Here is a 13428-nt window from a genome sequence, read left to right as displayed (position 1 = left end):
TTTTTTCTTTGTCACACATTTATTAATGAAAATTCCCCTAAGTCCAACTTACACACAGAGCAATTCAGTGCAATTTTTGAAGGTTCATAGCATTAGAGCATTTGTCTAGCATGTTACAAAGTCCTATGTTTAATCCCCCAGGAGTATTACTAATAGCCACCCACCCACAGTACAATAGACCAGTCACTCAGATCAAAAGGTCTGTAATGGCTGTAGACCCAGCATAGGTCAGATAGATTATGTATGGGTCTGCCTTATGGTAGCCAGCTGTGACCTAAATACCTGAAGACCAACAAAGATGTTTCTTAACTGTACTGTGCATCCTCTTTTTGTTTGTTTTTTCAAGACAGGGTTTCTTTCTGTAGCTCTTGCTGTCCTTGAACTAGCTCTGTAGACCAGGCTGGCCTCAAAGGCAGAGATCTTTCTTCCTGCATCCCAAGTGCTGGAACTAAAAGGCACGTGCTAACACCTCCTGGCTTTGCTTTACTGATTTTCAAGCATGGTGTATGGTTGTTGCCCACTTTGGTGGTTCTCAACACGTGGCAGCACCATCTGACAGCTCTTTTCATTCATCTTGGTGATGTTGTCCAAAATCTGTAAATGTCCTCTGGGCAGAACTGTGGCCTTCTAGGATGGATGGGACTGATGGTGGACAAATTCTCTAGGGCTAAGAGCTGAAGATGAAGGAAGATGAAGGTGGTAGCTGCTGGTGGCTACTTAAGCCTGCAAAGCTGCAATGACCATCATAATGTATTACCCTCACCCTATGGCATGAATGGGGGCAGAGAACATACTGGCAATTGCTTTATCTGGGTCCACAACACAGTCAACACCCTCAAGTGTTTCTTCATCTAGATTCTAGAAACTTCACCTTTTATTTCTGAATACACCTGTCCAAAGGTCCCATAAATTCTGTAGGTCAACATTTCTCTCTCTGAGGTTGCCTTTGCTGCCTGACCCCCCCCCCCGCCTCCCACACACACCCCAACAACACAGAGACCACGAGTTCTGTGTTCTCTTCAGGAGTCACCCATCCCAGAAGAAGTCTGCTTCCAATAGCTAGAAAGAATCATTTAGCACACAAGTACCCAGCTAGATAGGTCCAGCTAGATGGTGCAGCTTGGGCTCTGACTCATATGGCCTGGTTGTCACAAGGCAGACAGGGAATGATGCTGAGCTACACTGTCTTGCTATGTTCCAGTGGCTTAACTGTCCTGTTCAGCTCCTCACGAAGCTGTTCTGGCTGCTTGTGATAAGACGTACCCTGGGTACCATAAATGTCCCAGGGGGTAGAATACATCTCCAGGTTAAGCAGCTCAGCCTGGCAGTGTGTCAGAGCAGGCGCTCCAGACCAGCCACAGAAATGGGATTCTTTAAGTAGTTGAAGGTGGTGAGTTGGGTGCAGCGGCTCAGAGCAGGCATGAAGGCACTGAGCTGAGAGTCCACAATCCTACAGTTCTCCAAGTCCAGGGTCTTCAGGGTGGCTGTGACTCTCTCTAGCAGGACTTGGAGGGGTGCAGGACTTATGTTGGTCAGTAAGACATCACTAAGGTTCAGGTGTTTGAGCTGATGGATGCCTGAACACTGGGCCAGGGACTACAGGTCTGATTCTGAAAGATGGCAGTCAGTGATAGAGAACGTCTCCAAGAGGGCCTCCAGGCACGTGTCCATTTCCAGGGAGAGCTCCTGGAGGCACTCCAGTTTGAAAAACTGACATGTAAACTTGATGACCATATGTCTCTGCTGCTCGGGGGAAATGGAGGCAGGCACACAGACATGAGAGAGAAGTAACTTTCGAAGATTTCTCATTTGGCCCAGGTGAGGAGCAAAGTCGGCCAGGTGATAGATAGATTCCAGGTCAGCACACGTTCACTTCCTCCATACAGTCCAGGTCCAGTATCTCCAGAAACGTCACAATGCTATAGGTAACTATTGTGGAGATCTTCAGCTTCTTACAGCTCAGCTGCACCAAACCTTTCCTCCATTGCACCCACAGGAAGAGGCAGGACAGGCATACATCCGGGGCTCTTGGCTTGAGGCACAGGTCTATCAACACCATCAAGGGCTTCTCCCCATACCACTCTTGTATTTGGTATAAACTTTGTGAAACCAAGACAGCCATGGTTAGCCTTTGGATGACGTAGCAATAATAAATAGCAACAAAGACATGCAAAAGTATTTACAAACCATAGGATGTTATTCTCAGTGCTCAGCAATAAATGAAGGAATAAACAAACTATCTATTTCATACTTAAAATTGTTTCACACATTAAGTAAAAGATAAAATTTGCAAACATTCCCTATGAACGTGAGACAAAATTAAAAAATTTTTTTTCTAAGACTCAAACCCAATCAGTACCATTGTAAAAACAGAGGTTTGAAATTGTGAAAAGATTTCTAAAACCAAATGAATTTTTAAAAAAAGAATTATTTGTTATATATACAGTATTCTGCCTGCATGTATCCCTGACTACATTACAGATGGTTGTGAGCCACCATGTGGTTGCTGGGAATTGAATTCAGGACTTCAGGAAGAACAGGCAGTGCTCTTAACTTCTGAGCCATATCTCTAGCCCACAAAATGCATTTTTAATTTCAAATACATCCTTATTTTCCTCCCTCTCTCCTGCCTCTGTTAAAATAACTGGACCTGGGTTTGGTTTTGACTTTCAACGTAGAATACTTTTGCCATCTCTACCATACCTCATCCGGCAGCTTTTTGAGATAAAGACTTTACTCAGGAGCATAGTTGTTTCCTTTCTGCAATAGAAGTCTTATTTCAGATTTTTTTGTGTTATTATTTTGAGATTTTGGATTGTGAGGTGGATGCAGTGACTATATGAAACTCAGCTTTTTCTCTTGGGTTGAAGTGCTTTACTTGTAGAATAATGATGAAGAATATCATGTTTCAGAGACCAGTGGGGAGATGAAAAGCCTGTTCACTGCATGGATTTTTCTTTCATACTACTGTTTTGCTAAATGTACGCACTATAAATTACCATCTAAAAACTTTAACCTTTATTTTTATTTTATTTGAATGGGTGTTATGCTGGCATGTATGCCCGTGCAGCCGTATACGTAAAGTGTCTGCAGAGGCCAGGAGAAGGCATTGGATCTCCTAAGGCTGGGGTTGCAGACAGCTGTGAGCAGCCCTGTGGGTGCTGGGAATCCAACCCTGCACCTCTGGAGCAGCAGGCATTGCTGCTAACCACTGAGTCATTTCTCTAGCCCCATAACCTGTCTTCTAAATACTTATTTTATAAGCATAGATGAGGACTTCTAGCCTTTGCCAAAGAAGCTTTTCTTTTGCAATGAAATTTCCAGCATGTTACCAAGAGAGCAAGAAGTATAGGCATCATTACTTTGCTCCCAATCTTAGACAGCACCAAAAAAGATAAATGTGGAATACCTCTCAGTGTATAAATCCAATAGCAATTACCTGGATGCTAAAAACCAGGCAATCGCATTACAAAATAAGAGAAAACCATACAGCAATGACTCTCATGTGCATACCTGTAGAAACCCTTAGCAAAATGACCTAATTGAATTGACTAATGATAACAATACTAATAATACTTGTAATAATAATTGACAATAGCCAAGCAGTGTTTATTCTGGAAATATAAGTTTACTTCGTTATTTAGGAATCCATCAATATAATGTACTTTACTAATAATATAGTAAGCTCCATAATAAACCTTGCTTTGATTGTATCAATTTGAGCAAATAAAAGCATTTTGTAAAATATAAATGAAAACTTGTGCCAAGAAGGAAACTTCTTCCTTCTCCCTTTTTGTTTGTTTAGACGGGGTCTATCTATGTAGTCCTGGCTATCCTGGAGCTCACTATGTAGGCTAGGATGGCCTTGATTTAACTCACAGAGATCCTCCTGCCTCTGCTTCCCTACTACTGTAATTAGAGATGTGTGCCACCACATCTGGAAGGAAGTAAACTTCTTTAATTTCTTAAATGTAGCGAAATGTTCTACCAATAATAGCTTATAAGTGAAAATTTCATCATAACTTGGGGGGGAGCTCATGAGGCCCCATTCTTAACTAAGGGAAATAATGGGCAGTTAATTGTTGTTGGGAAAAGAGGTATTATTTTCCTTAGTGGTGTCACTGGCAAATTGTTCATGTTCCATTAAATAACCTACAGATGCTCATTCAAACAACCCTAATTAAACTCAGTGGAAACACACACACACACACACACACACACACACACACACACACACAAGCATGCACATACATACACACATACATACATACACACACACAAATATGTGTATACATACATACACACACAGAAACTACATACGTACAAACACACATAGACATACATATAAATACACATACAAACACACATGCACACACATGCACCCCCTTCATGCACAGTAAGAGGGGGCACTTGTTGAGAAGATTTTAAATATGAAAAAGAAGGAGATGGAGAAGATAGTGGGGGGAATAAAAATAATGAAAATTTATTATAGGCCTGTGTAAAATTATCAAATAAAGGAAATCATTTCATTAGATAAGAAATAGTCTTTTCAACAAATGATGCTGTCATAAAATATATAGAAATATGTAACAAGGGAAAATGTCAATAAACCAAGTGAAGAGTGAAAAGTTTAGTTGTAGTGTTTCTTTTCTTTTTTGGTGGTGACATTAAAAGTCATATATTCCAGAAGGTATCACTACAGGCTGAAAGGAACCTAGGTCCTGAGTCACTCTTTGAAGGACAGCTCCCTAGGAGAGTAACACAATCTACCCTTGTCTGTGATGTGAGATAAACAAACTAAACAGTCATTACTACATTAAGGTCTGAGCTGGGGGTTGTTCATTACAGTTGTTAGCATGATTTATTTTGACTAATGCACTTCTCTTGAGATCTGAAGATAGTTCTACAGGATAGAAGAGCATGGCCAGAAGACACAGGGATGTGATGGCAAAAGAGAGTGGACGGGCCTGGAATTAGCGGTATGGGCTGGCGTATCATTGAAGATGAGGGGACTCAGTGTCTACAGAAGCAAGGTGGAGATGTGAGTTCATTTGGAGATTCTTCTGTTCCAAACCAAACAACACACACACACACACACACACACACACACACACACACACACACACACACACACAGTAGTGTAGAGTTTTGAAACTCTAAGAATTACCCACAAAAGCAGATAAAAATCAATGGGCTAAGCAGTAACAGAAAAGACATGGGGATGGAACCTCAGTCTATTGAAATCATGACTAGAAGAAAGCTGTGCTACTGTGTCAGTCACTGTGAAGAATAAAGCTTTATTTCAAGTACAATACAGGTGTGACCATATCACCTCACCCATGGACAACAGCTGAGAAAAGCTGTAACTACCTTAGAGTCTGGTTAAACATAAGAATAAAGTCAGTACGGGAGCTAAAACTATCTGAAGAGAGGCTGGGCTGGAGGGCAACTGACAAACCCCCAGACACACACAGAGCAGAGCATGGTGTAGGTACAAAGAGAAAGATAGCCAAGAAGGGTTTAGAACTGATACTTCAGAATAAACTCATTGCAGGAAAGGGGCCATGAGGAAAATATCACCTTCACAGGCACTCTGCTTCAGAGACATCTCAAAAGATCACCAAATATTATCAGAAATGCTTTCAGTGTGAACTAAACATGATGGTAAAAATGAGGTAGTCTCAACACAATGAAAAGTTCCTGGTACAATAATACTAATACTACTACTAATAAAAACAAACAAAACTCAATAGATGGAGTAAGTTTTCAAGAGATTCAAAGAGCAAATTAGGCAATTGAAAAGTGATTAGAGGGGAGAGAGATTTAAGATGGCAGTGGCAGTCAGCACCCGTGGTGCTGCAGGCTGATCCAAGGAGCCTGAGAATGCCCTGGAGGCTTCTGGGGGAGATGCACAGTGGAGGGTGAGCCTGCAGATCACACACGGTATCTCTGGAACAACAAAACAGAGGCAAATCTTATATAAAGATGCTTTGTAAAAGTGGTGTCATGGAATTGGGGGGAAAACGGTGCTCCCTCTCCTTGTCAATGCCTGAGGCCGATGGGAGAGTTGGCCCTGGAGCCTTAAGATCAGGAGAGCTACCCCTGCCCTCCACCCGCTGTAGCACTGGGAAGAGCAGGCCTTGCATCATCTGGGCAGCACAATAGCGCCAACCCCATTGGCGGAGATGTGGGCAAACCAGTGCTGAAGTCGAGAGCATGGGAGAGCTGTCCCCATTACTCATCTGTCATGTGGCAGCATGGGTAGGGGAGAGGAGATGCCCTACCCTCCCCAGCCACCCTCCCACCCCCGCCCATGAATGCATGAGGTAGGTGGGAGAGCTTTTCCCGTCCTTCATCAACTGCAGCACTCGGGAGAGAGGCCTGTATGCCAGACCTGGGCGACATTGTGGAGCCGGCCCTGAAGGTGTTGGTGTGGGAGAACCAACCCTTAGGATGTGAAAGCAGGAGAACTGGCCCCACCCCTTGTTCACTGCTGCAAGGGCTGAACTAGCCTGGGCAGTGCTGGAAAGCTCCCCCTGGTGCTGAGGACAGGGGAGAGCTGGCGGGCTGACCAACCTTGCAACTACCCAGGCCGAGAACCAGGGTTATGAGTTGGTCTACCCCAACATTCACCCCATCTGTGATCTGTTGGAGCAGGTAAAGGGACAGGATCTCTGCAACACAGGGCAACAGTAGGATAACCAAAAGGAGTCCCAGTGAGGGCCCAGCATTGGTAGTGTAGCAGAAACCAGAGGTCTCAAACCAGACCAGTGACTCTGCAATGAACACTTGCAAGTAAAGATGTACCGATAAAAGGGTTTACTGAGTTATTCACTGCACCACACTACAGCTTCCATGATGAGATTGATTTTTCTTTTTCTTCTTTATTTTTTTTCTCTTAAATTTTATTTTATTTTATTTAGGGGGAAGGTTGCAAGGGCATAGGGCAGATATGGAGGGACAAGGAAATGAATAGGATGGAGATGAATGTGAAAGACGCAAAGAATAAATTAAAAAAGAGAGTTAAAAATGTTGGTGGAACAGAGTGGTCCGCACAGGTGGAGAGAAGCAGAACTAGAAACTAGCAGAACTGGAGTCGCCAGAGGTGGCTACGCTTACAGGGGAAGCCCAGCCCCAGAAGGACAACGGAGCATGTTGTTACTAAGTAAGGCCAGCAGAGGACAGGAGGGTATACAGAAACCTGGAACACATGAAGGTCCTGCCCCAGGACTGGCTGCCCAACTGTGTGGTCACCCTGACTCTGAGCAACAAATGATACCCCAGATCATTTTATGGAATAAGTCTTTGGAATGCTTCTACGGCTCTGCTGCTGCCCCAGGCCATGTTGATGCCCATGGTCCGTGCTGCTGACACCCATGTTGATGTTGTCAGTCTGTGCTGACCACCGAGATGGTGTGCAAGTCCGCCATCTGCACCGCTGCAGGCGGCTATGGACAGGGGAGCTTCTTTTGCTTGGTTTCGCTGACTGCAGACTCAACTGAGAATGAGACACAGTTAAGTTGTCTGTGACAACACCCCAAAAAGAAACAGTCCAGATAGGAAGCTATTGAAGAGAGTTCTTCAAATTTGTGATAAAGATGCTGAAGTGTAGCTCTTCACAGTTGATGGCTTCTGGCAGAGGTGGGGTGGGGAAGGACTCAGTTTTCTTTAAGGGGCCAGCCACTGGGAGTTTGGCCATACTGCAATGAGTATATGGGCAACACAAATTGGGTTTGGTGATTTGTTCTATTTTTGTATGGAGAGGGGGTGCAAGGGTGGGAGGGTGGACATGGCAGAATGGGGTGCATTATATGAAATTCCCAAATAATAAAACTATTTTGTTGGGGAGAAAATAAAAGAGGATAGAACCTGAAAATAGGAGAAGGAAAAGTGATTGGAGGAGTTAATCTCAAATAAAGACAGATAGGGAGATAAAAATCTTAAACAGAATAAGAAATAGGATCTAGAATGAACTTTGACAGATGACTAATGGGAAAGCCAGACATGCAGAATGGGATGAATAGTCAAGAAGCAACAAGCTCCTGGAGAGAAATTGGAGATAATTTTGAGAATGAAAGAAAATCATAAATATTCAGTATGAAAGAAAACTCCGAGTTCTTCTAAAATAAATATAAGCTGAAGGGAGATTTAAAAAAAATTACCATGTAAGTATATTGAGATGTGTACAAGAATCTATAGTGCTCTACCCCATTATATAGCACTTGCACTCATTTACATGTTGTTAGAATAAGCTAAGTAAATGGAATTGGAGTTTTTAGCATTATTTTATTAATGTGGCTTTCCAAAGACCATAGAAAAACTTTTTGGTCATTGTAGACACTTAGCTAAAATTTTTGAATGAAGCAAATAAAACTCATTAAAGAAAAATTACTATTACCTTGCTTTCCTATACCTAGTGATTAATTATGATGTCGGTGCCCTGTGCTGGCTTTGCCCCAATTGCCATGGGATGGATGGCATGAGCTTGCATTTTCCTAAGGCATTTTCTGTGGGTTTAGCACCCACCAGGGAGGGATTTTCTAAAGATTTAAGTTCAGACCCATTCTCTGGATATTTAATACACAGATTTAGTTTGACAATAGCATTATGCAGGAGTCTTGCCAGGTTTAGATTTAAGTGTGATTTTGGTCTACCACATAGTGTTTGCTTGTATCTATCCAGCTACTGGAATCAAGTCACTAGGGCTGTTAGTCTGAGGATTTGAACCTGGAGGTTGACTTATCTATGGCATTTTTAAATCTTGAAAAGAAGTAGTGTTCTAAACAGATGTCTTTAAGCCAGACATACATTGCCTGCCTTGACTGGCTTCCTGGATAAACTACCCTCCCAGGCTCATTTTTGTCCCATCTCATCTTCAATCTCTAGCAATAGAAACTCCAGCTTCCCAGAGAATATATTTTCAGATTCCCCTTTACTCTTCATCTAGCCTGTAATGAAAAGGGCAAATAATTTAGTTGATGGAACAGTTATAGATTTTTCCAATACCCTTCATCTTTCTAACAGATAATACATATTGAACAAAATCCTAACCATCTACTTTAAGGAATTGTGTAGAATCATGATTAAAAACTGAACTGCAGGTTTCTGTGAATTTTCAACTCCCCCAGCCATCTTATATATTTCCCTTTGTGGACCCTCCAGTCATTGAGAGAATAGTGAGCCAATTAAAGTCAGTGTTACTGTCACCCTTCAAATTCTGCTTTCAAGGGATTATTTGGGTTTTCCCAATACTGGTGCTGTAGTGCTTCAGGATTTTCAGTTATATGTGTGGGAAATGATTAGAAAGTAGGTTCTACTGAACCGGAATCCAATTACAGAGAAGGAGGAGTGATGAGCAAAGGGTCCAGACCAGGCTGGTGAAACCCACAGAAACAGCTACCTGAACAATGGAGAGCTCTTGACCCCCAGACTGATAGCTGGGATACCAGCATGGGACTGAACCAGACCCCAGGAATGTGGGTGTCAGTGAGGAGACCTCAGAAATCTATGGGACCTCCTGTAGTAGTTCAGCACTTCTCCCTAGCATAGGTGTGGACTTTGGGATCCCATTCCACATAGAGGGATACTCCCTGAGCCAAGACACACGGGAGTGGGCCTAGGCCCTATCCCAGAGGATATGATAGACTCTGATGACCCCCTATGGAAGACCTCACCCTCCCTGGGGAGCAGAAAGCATATGTGATAGGTAGGGTTTTAGTTGGGGGGCGGGTGGTAGGAGAGGAGGGAAGGGAGAGGGAACTGGGATTGACATGTAAAACAATCTTGTTTCTTATTCAAATAAAAAAAGAAAGTAGGTTCTAATAATAAGTAACTAGAAATAACAATCAATTTATAATTAGAAATAACTAGGAAATAATGTCTTTCATTAAAGTTAAACAGGGACTATTATTCAAAAGTCACTAACATGATTGTGTCACTGACTAAAGGAAAAACTGAATAACTTTATCGCCTGCATAGAATGTGAGGATTTTCCTCCTATACTCTAGTAACCTGTGGCTCTATGTGGCAATCACAAGACATTTTCTAAACAGAAAGCTTTCCTGTAATTAGGGGAGAATTACTTATATCCCAAGATTGGAGAAACAAAACAAACACGAGATAAAGTAGAAAATAATTTGTGCAATTTTCTTAATAACATGCATATAATTATAATTTTATTTCTGTGCATGAATGACACTAAAAGATAATTTTGTCATTGAGTATTTTGTAAGAGTAGCCCATAATGAAATATGCAAGATAATTTGCATATTTCTGTGAGTTATAACCAGATACATTAAACCCTCATTCTGGTTATCATGATGGCTAGGGTGTAAATTAGGAAAAGATAAAAGTTGAAAAGGGAAATCTTTAAAGATTGCTCACTCTTTTAATCTGAAGAAAAAGACCAAGCATTTCCAAATCACAATATTAATGTTACAAATGTCATTAATAAAATTTAACAGTCAAACAACTAGAGCATTTTATATTGTAGCAATGAAATAAGAAAGAAGCATGGGGAAGTTGTAGCATTTCCCACTGTTAGTTTACAAATAACAATATTTAAGCACAAAATATTAAACCAACATAATTAAGGCACTTATATTTCAAGAGTCAGTTAGCAATAATATTGAAAGTATCTAAATTACTAAATGGTAGAGGAACATACTCCTGTGTAGTCTAGCTACATGAAAATAGAAATGTCTAAATTGAAGTCAATGCCATGTTTTATAAGGGACCAGCCAGGCTTCAGCAATCAGTTTGAATAAGATACCTGAAGTACAAAGTTGACTGTCATAGACTGACCCTTCAGGGCTCTCCAACACTGGGTTCATGCTTCTATGGTAAGTGAAGATGCTTGAAGGCTTGTGTAAGAGCTGGTGAGCAGGATAGCATTTCATAATAGTTTTCGTACTTCAGGGAGAGAGTTAAAAAAAAAAAAAACAGGATGGGGACTTAAAAATACATTTCCCCCATTCTCCCATTACAAACACTCTTTGAAGATTTGGACACAGAGTGATGGAAGTTCAATATGTCAAGTCCAGTCATACTTGAACAGCTGCAAATTCCACACTGTAGAAAAATGATGGTCTTATGATGGGTTCAGATGTATACCTCAAGATAATCAAAACTTTTATCAGGGGACATAGACTTTCTATAAGGAAAAAGATAATAATTGGAAATTGTTCATTGTGAATACATTAGATTTGTACAGACAAAACATTCATGAAGTGCAATTATAGCTAGCATTTCTATGTTAGTATGAATGTTAATAGCATGTTTGTTTTTGAAATGGGTTATGCATTCTGATAAATGTCTGCTTTAATCTAGTCATCTGTGTATCACTTGTCTAAGTACTCTCATTTAAGATGCCATATCCCTTCTTGTAGCAATAAAGGGGTAAAGCAACATTAATATTAAATAATTAGAAAAACAAAAGGGGAATGATTAAACATATTTACATAATTGAAATAACACTGTGTCGCAGTGGGAAATCGGGACAATGTTGTCTCCTTTCAAAGTAATTCATAATTCAGATTTTTAATTATGGCATATTCATTCATTTAAAGATGATTCTGGATGAGAGGGCCACTAATGAAATACAATCATTAGCATCTAAACAAAGTAATTTACAAAGTCTCCTTTAGGGGAAAAGATTCCTAGAACATCATCAACCACACAAGATATGCAAAAACAAGCAATTAAACCACACACAAGAACTACAACAGCCTTATAGATCAGTGATGTACACATGAAAACATAACTGATTACAATGATTAGACTAGGGTAGTGTGGTTAATTTGTATTTTATGTAGTGATTCCATGGAAGAATGCACCCGGACAGACCCATTACACACAAGAGGAACTTCGGCTCATTAATACTCACTCAAAACACATTATTCCCAATCCCCCCGCAAAGCAACCTTGAAGTTTGAGTTGTTGACTGGATATCTATTTGGGATCAAAACCCTGCCTCCCTATTAAGATGTCTTCCCTTCTCCTTCTCAGGAACCTCTGTTTTCCTGAGCTTTGCTATTATAAACCAGCAAATGGGGGATCAGGCAGGTGCTGCACTGGGGTTTTCATTCTTTATTCAAATCCTACTTGAGGCTTCCAGTGACAACACACTTCTAGTCTTCCTGGGTCAGCCTTACTGGCTCTTCCTCTGCACACACAATTACAGATCATTAAGTATGCAGCAGGACTAAACAGATAGGATAATTCTCTGGGTTTCAGTGCCGGTGTACAGACAATATCTTGTTAAACTGGACCCAGACAGAAGCTGGTTTCCAATACGGCCCCTCCAGACCACATTGTGATCTTGTCTAGAATCTACAGTCGGCTGGTTGATTTTCCTTTGTGAAGGTGGGATGTGAGCTTGGGAGTAAACGGAGAAGAAATCAGAAGGGTAGCGCTGTGTTGGGGAGGGGGAGGGCGGTGTGTGTCAAGGGAGCTGGCACCCCTGGTGGAGGCTGAGCAGCTACTGAAGCCAAAATGTGCTCTATTGGGCACTCGAGGGATAAAAATACTGGTTAATTTTCAACAGTGCCTCCTTCATTTGACTTTACAATTTACAACAGTGAACATTAATGCAGGAATGGCTGGGTTGAGGAGGAGTTTAAAATTAGAGCCCTTCTTCTCATTAGCCCCAACAGCCTGACCCAGGGTGACTGAGAAGCAATTTGTCGCCAGATTCTCATTCTGCTTCTGTTATGGCTCCTTGTAAATGAAGCGCGGCAATTTATTGTGGCACCTCCAGGAGTCAAGAACATAATGTGTAAAACACATACAAAAAAATCTTTCTTCACATTCATTAACACCCAGCACATGGAGGCTGTTCACTTTGCCTCTAATGAAGGAGGGGGCTGAAATCTAAGGCTTTCCATCGTGTGAAGAAGTCCTCTTCAGGCCATTAGGCGGGGGCTGAGTTGGATGGAAAGAAAGGTCATTGACAAAAATGGAGAATGGCGATATGAGAAGAAATAAAAAATGGATGAAAGGAGGGACTTTGCAAGCCTGAAGAATGGAAAGTACCTTTTTGGCATCAATGTTCAACCTTTCTTGTCTCTCGGGGTGTTTCTGTTGTCAGCGAAGAAAAGTGTGTCGGGCTGTTTATTTAACTGGAAATTGCTCTTGTGTTTGGCCAATTCTCTTTCCTTCACCCTTGATCCGACCTTGTAAGAGGCATTAAGTTAGACTCATTTGAAGAACACATTGTCTATGATCTTTAAAAAAATGCTTGCTTGTTTCTCCACACTCCCGCCCTGAGCCTTTACAAAAAAAAAAAAAAAAAATTAGTGTCTGTGGTTTTAATGTGTTCTGATTATATGACAGGCTGCCTTCACCCTGGCTGGCTGCATGCTTTTCTCATACTTCCATGATTAATTCTGATTAATGGTTTGGTTTTGTGGGGGCCTCACAAATGGAACC

General features: G+C 41.4%; 1 pseudogene; it reads right to left on the bottom strand.

The window, feature by feature from the left end:
- Positions 1-1132: 1132 nt before the first annotated feature.
- LOC100771554 lies at positions 1133-2122 on the bottom strand (annotated as a pseudogene).
- Between the last annotated feature and the right edge of the window lie 11306 nt (positions 2123-13428).

The sequence above is a fragment of the Cricetulus griseus genome, chromosome 5, assembly GCF_003668045.3.
Source record: "Cricetulus griseus strain 17A/GY chromosome 5, alternate assembly CriGri-PICRH-1.0, whole genome shotgun sequence".
NCBI classification, from domain to species: Eukaryota; Metazoa; Chordata; class Mammalia; order Rodentia; family Cricetidae; genus Cricetulus; species Cricetulus griseus.
Note: the sequence above shows the minus strand (reverse complement) of the source record. Positions and strands in the feature narration are given on the sequence as shown.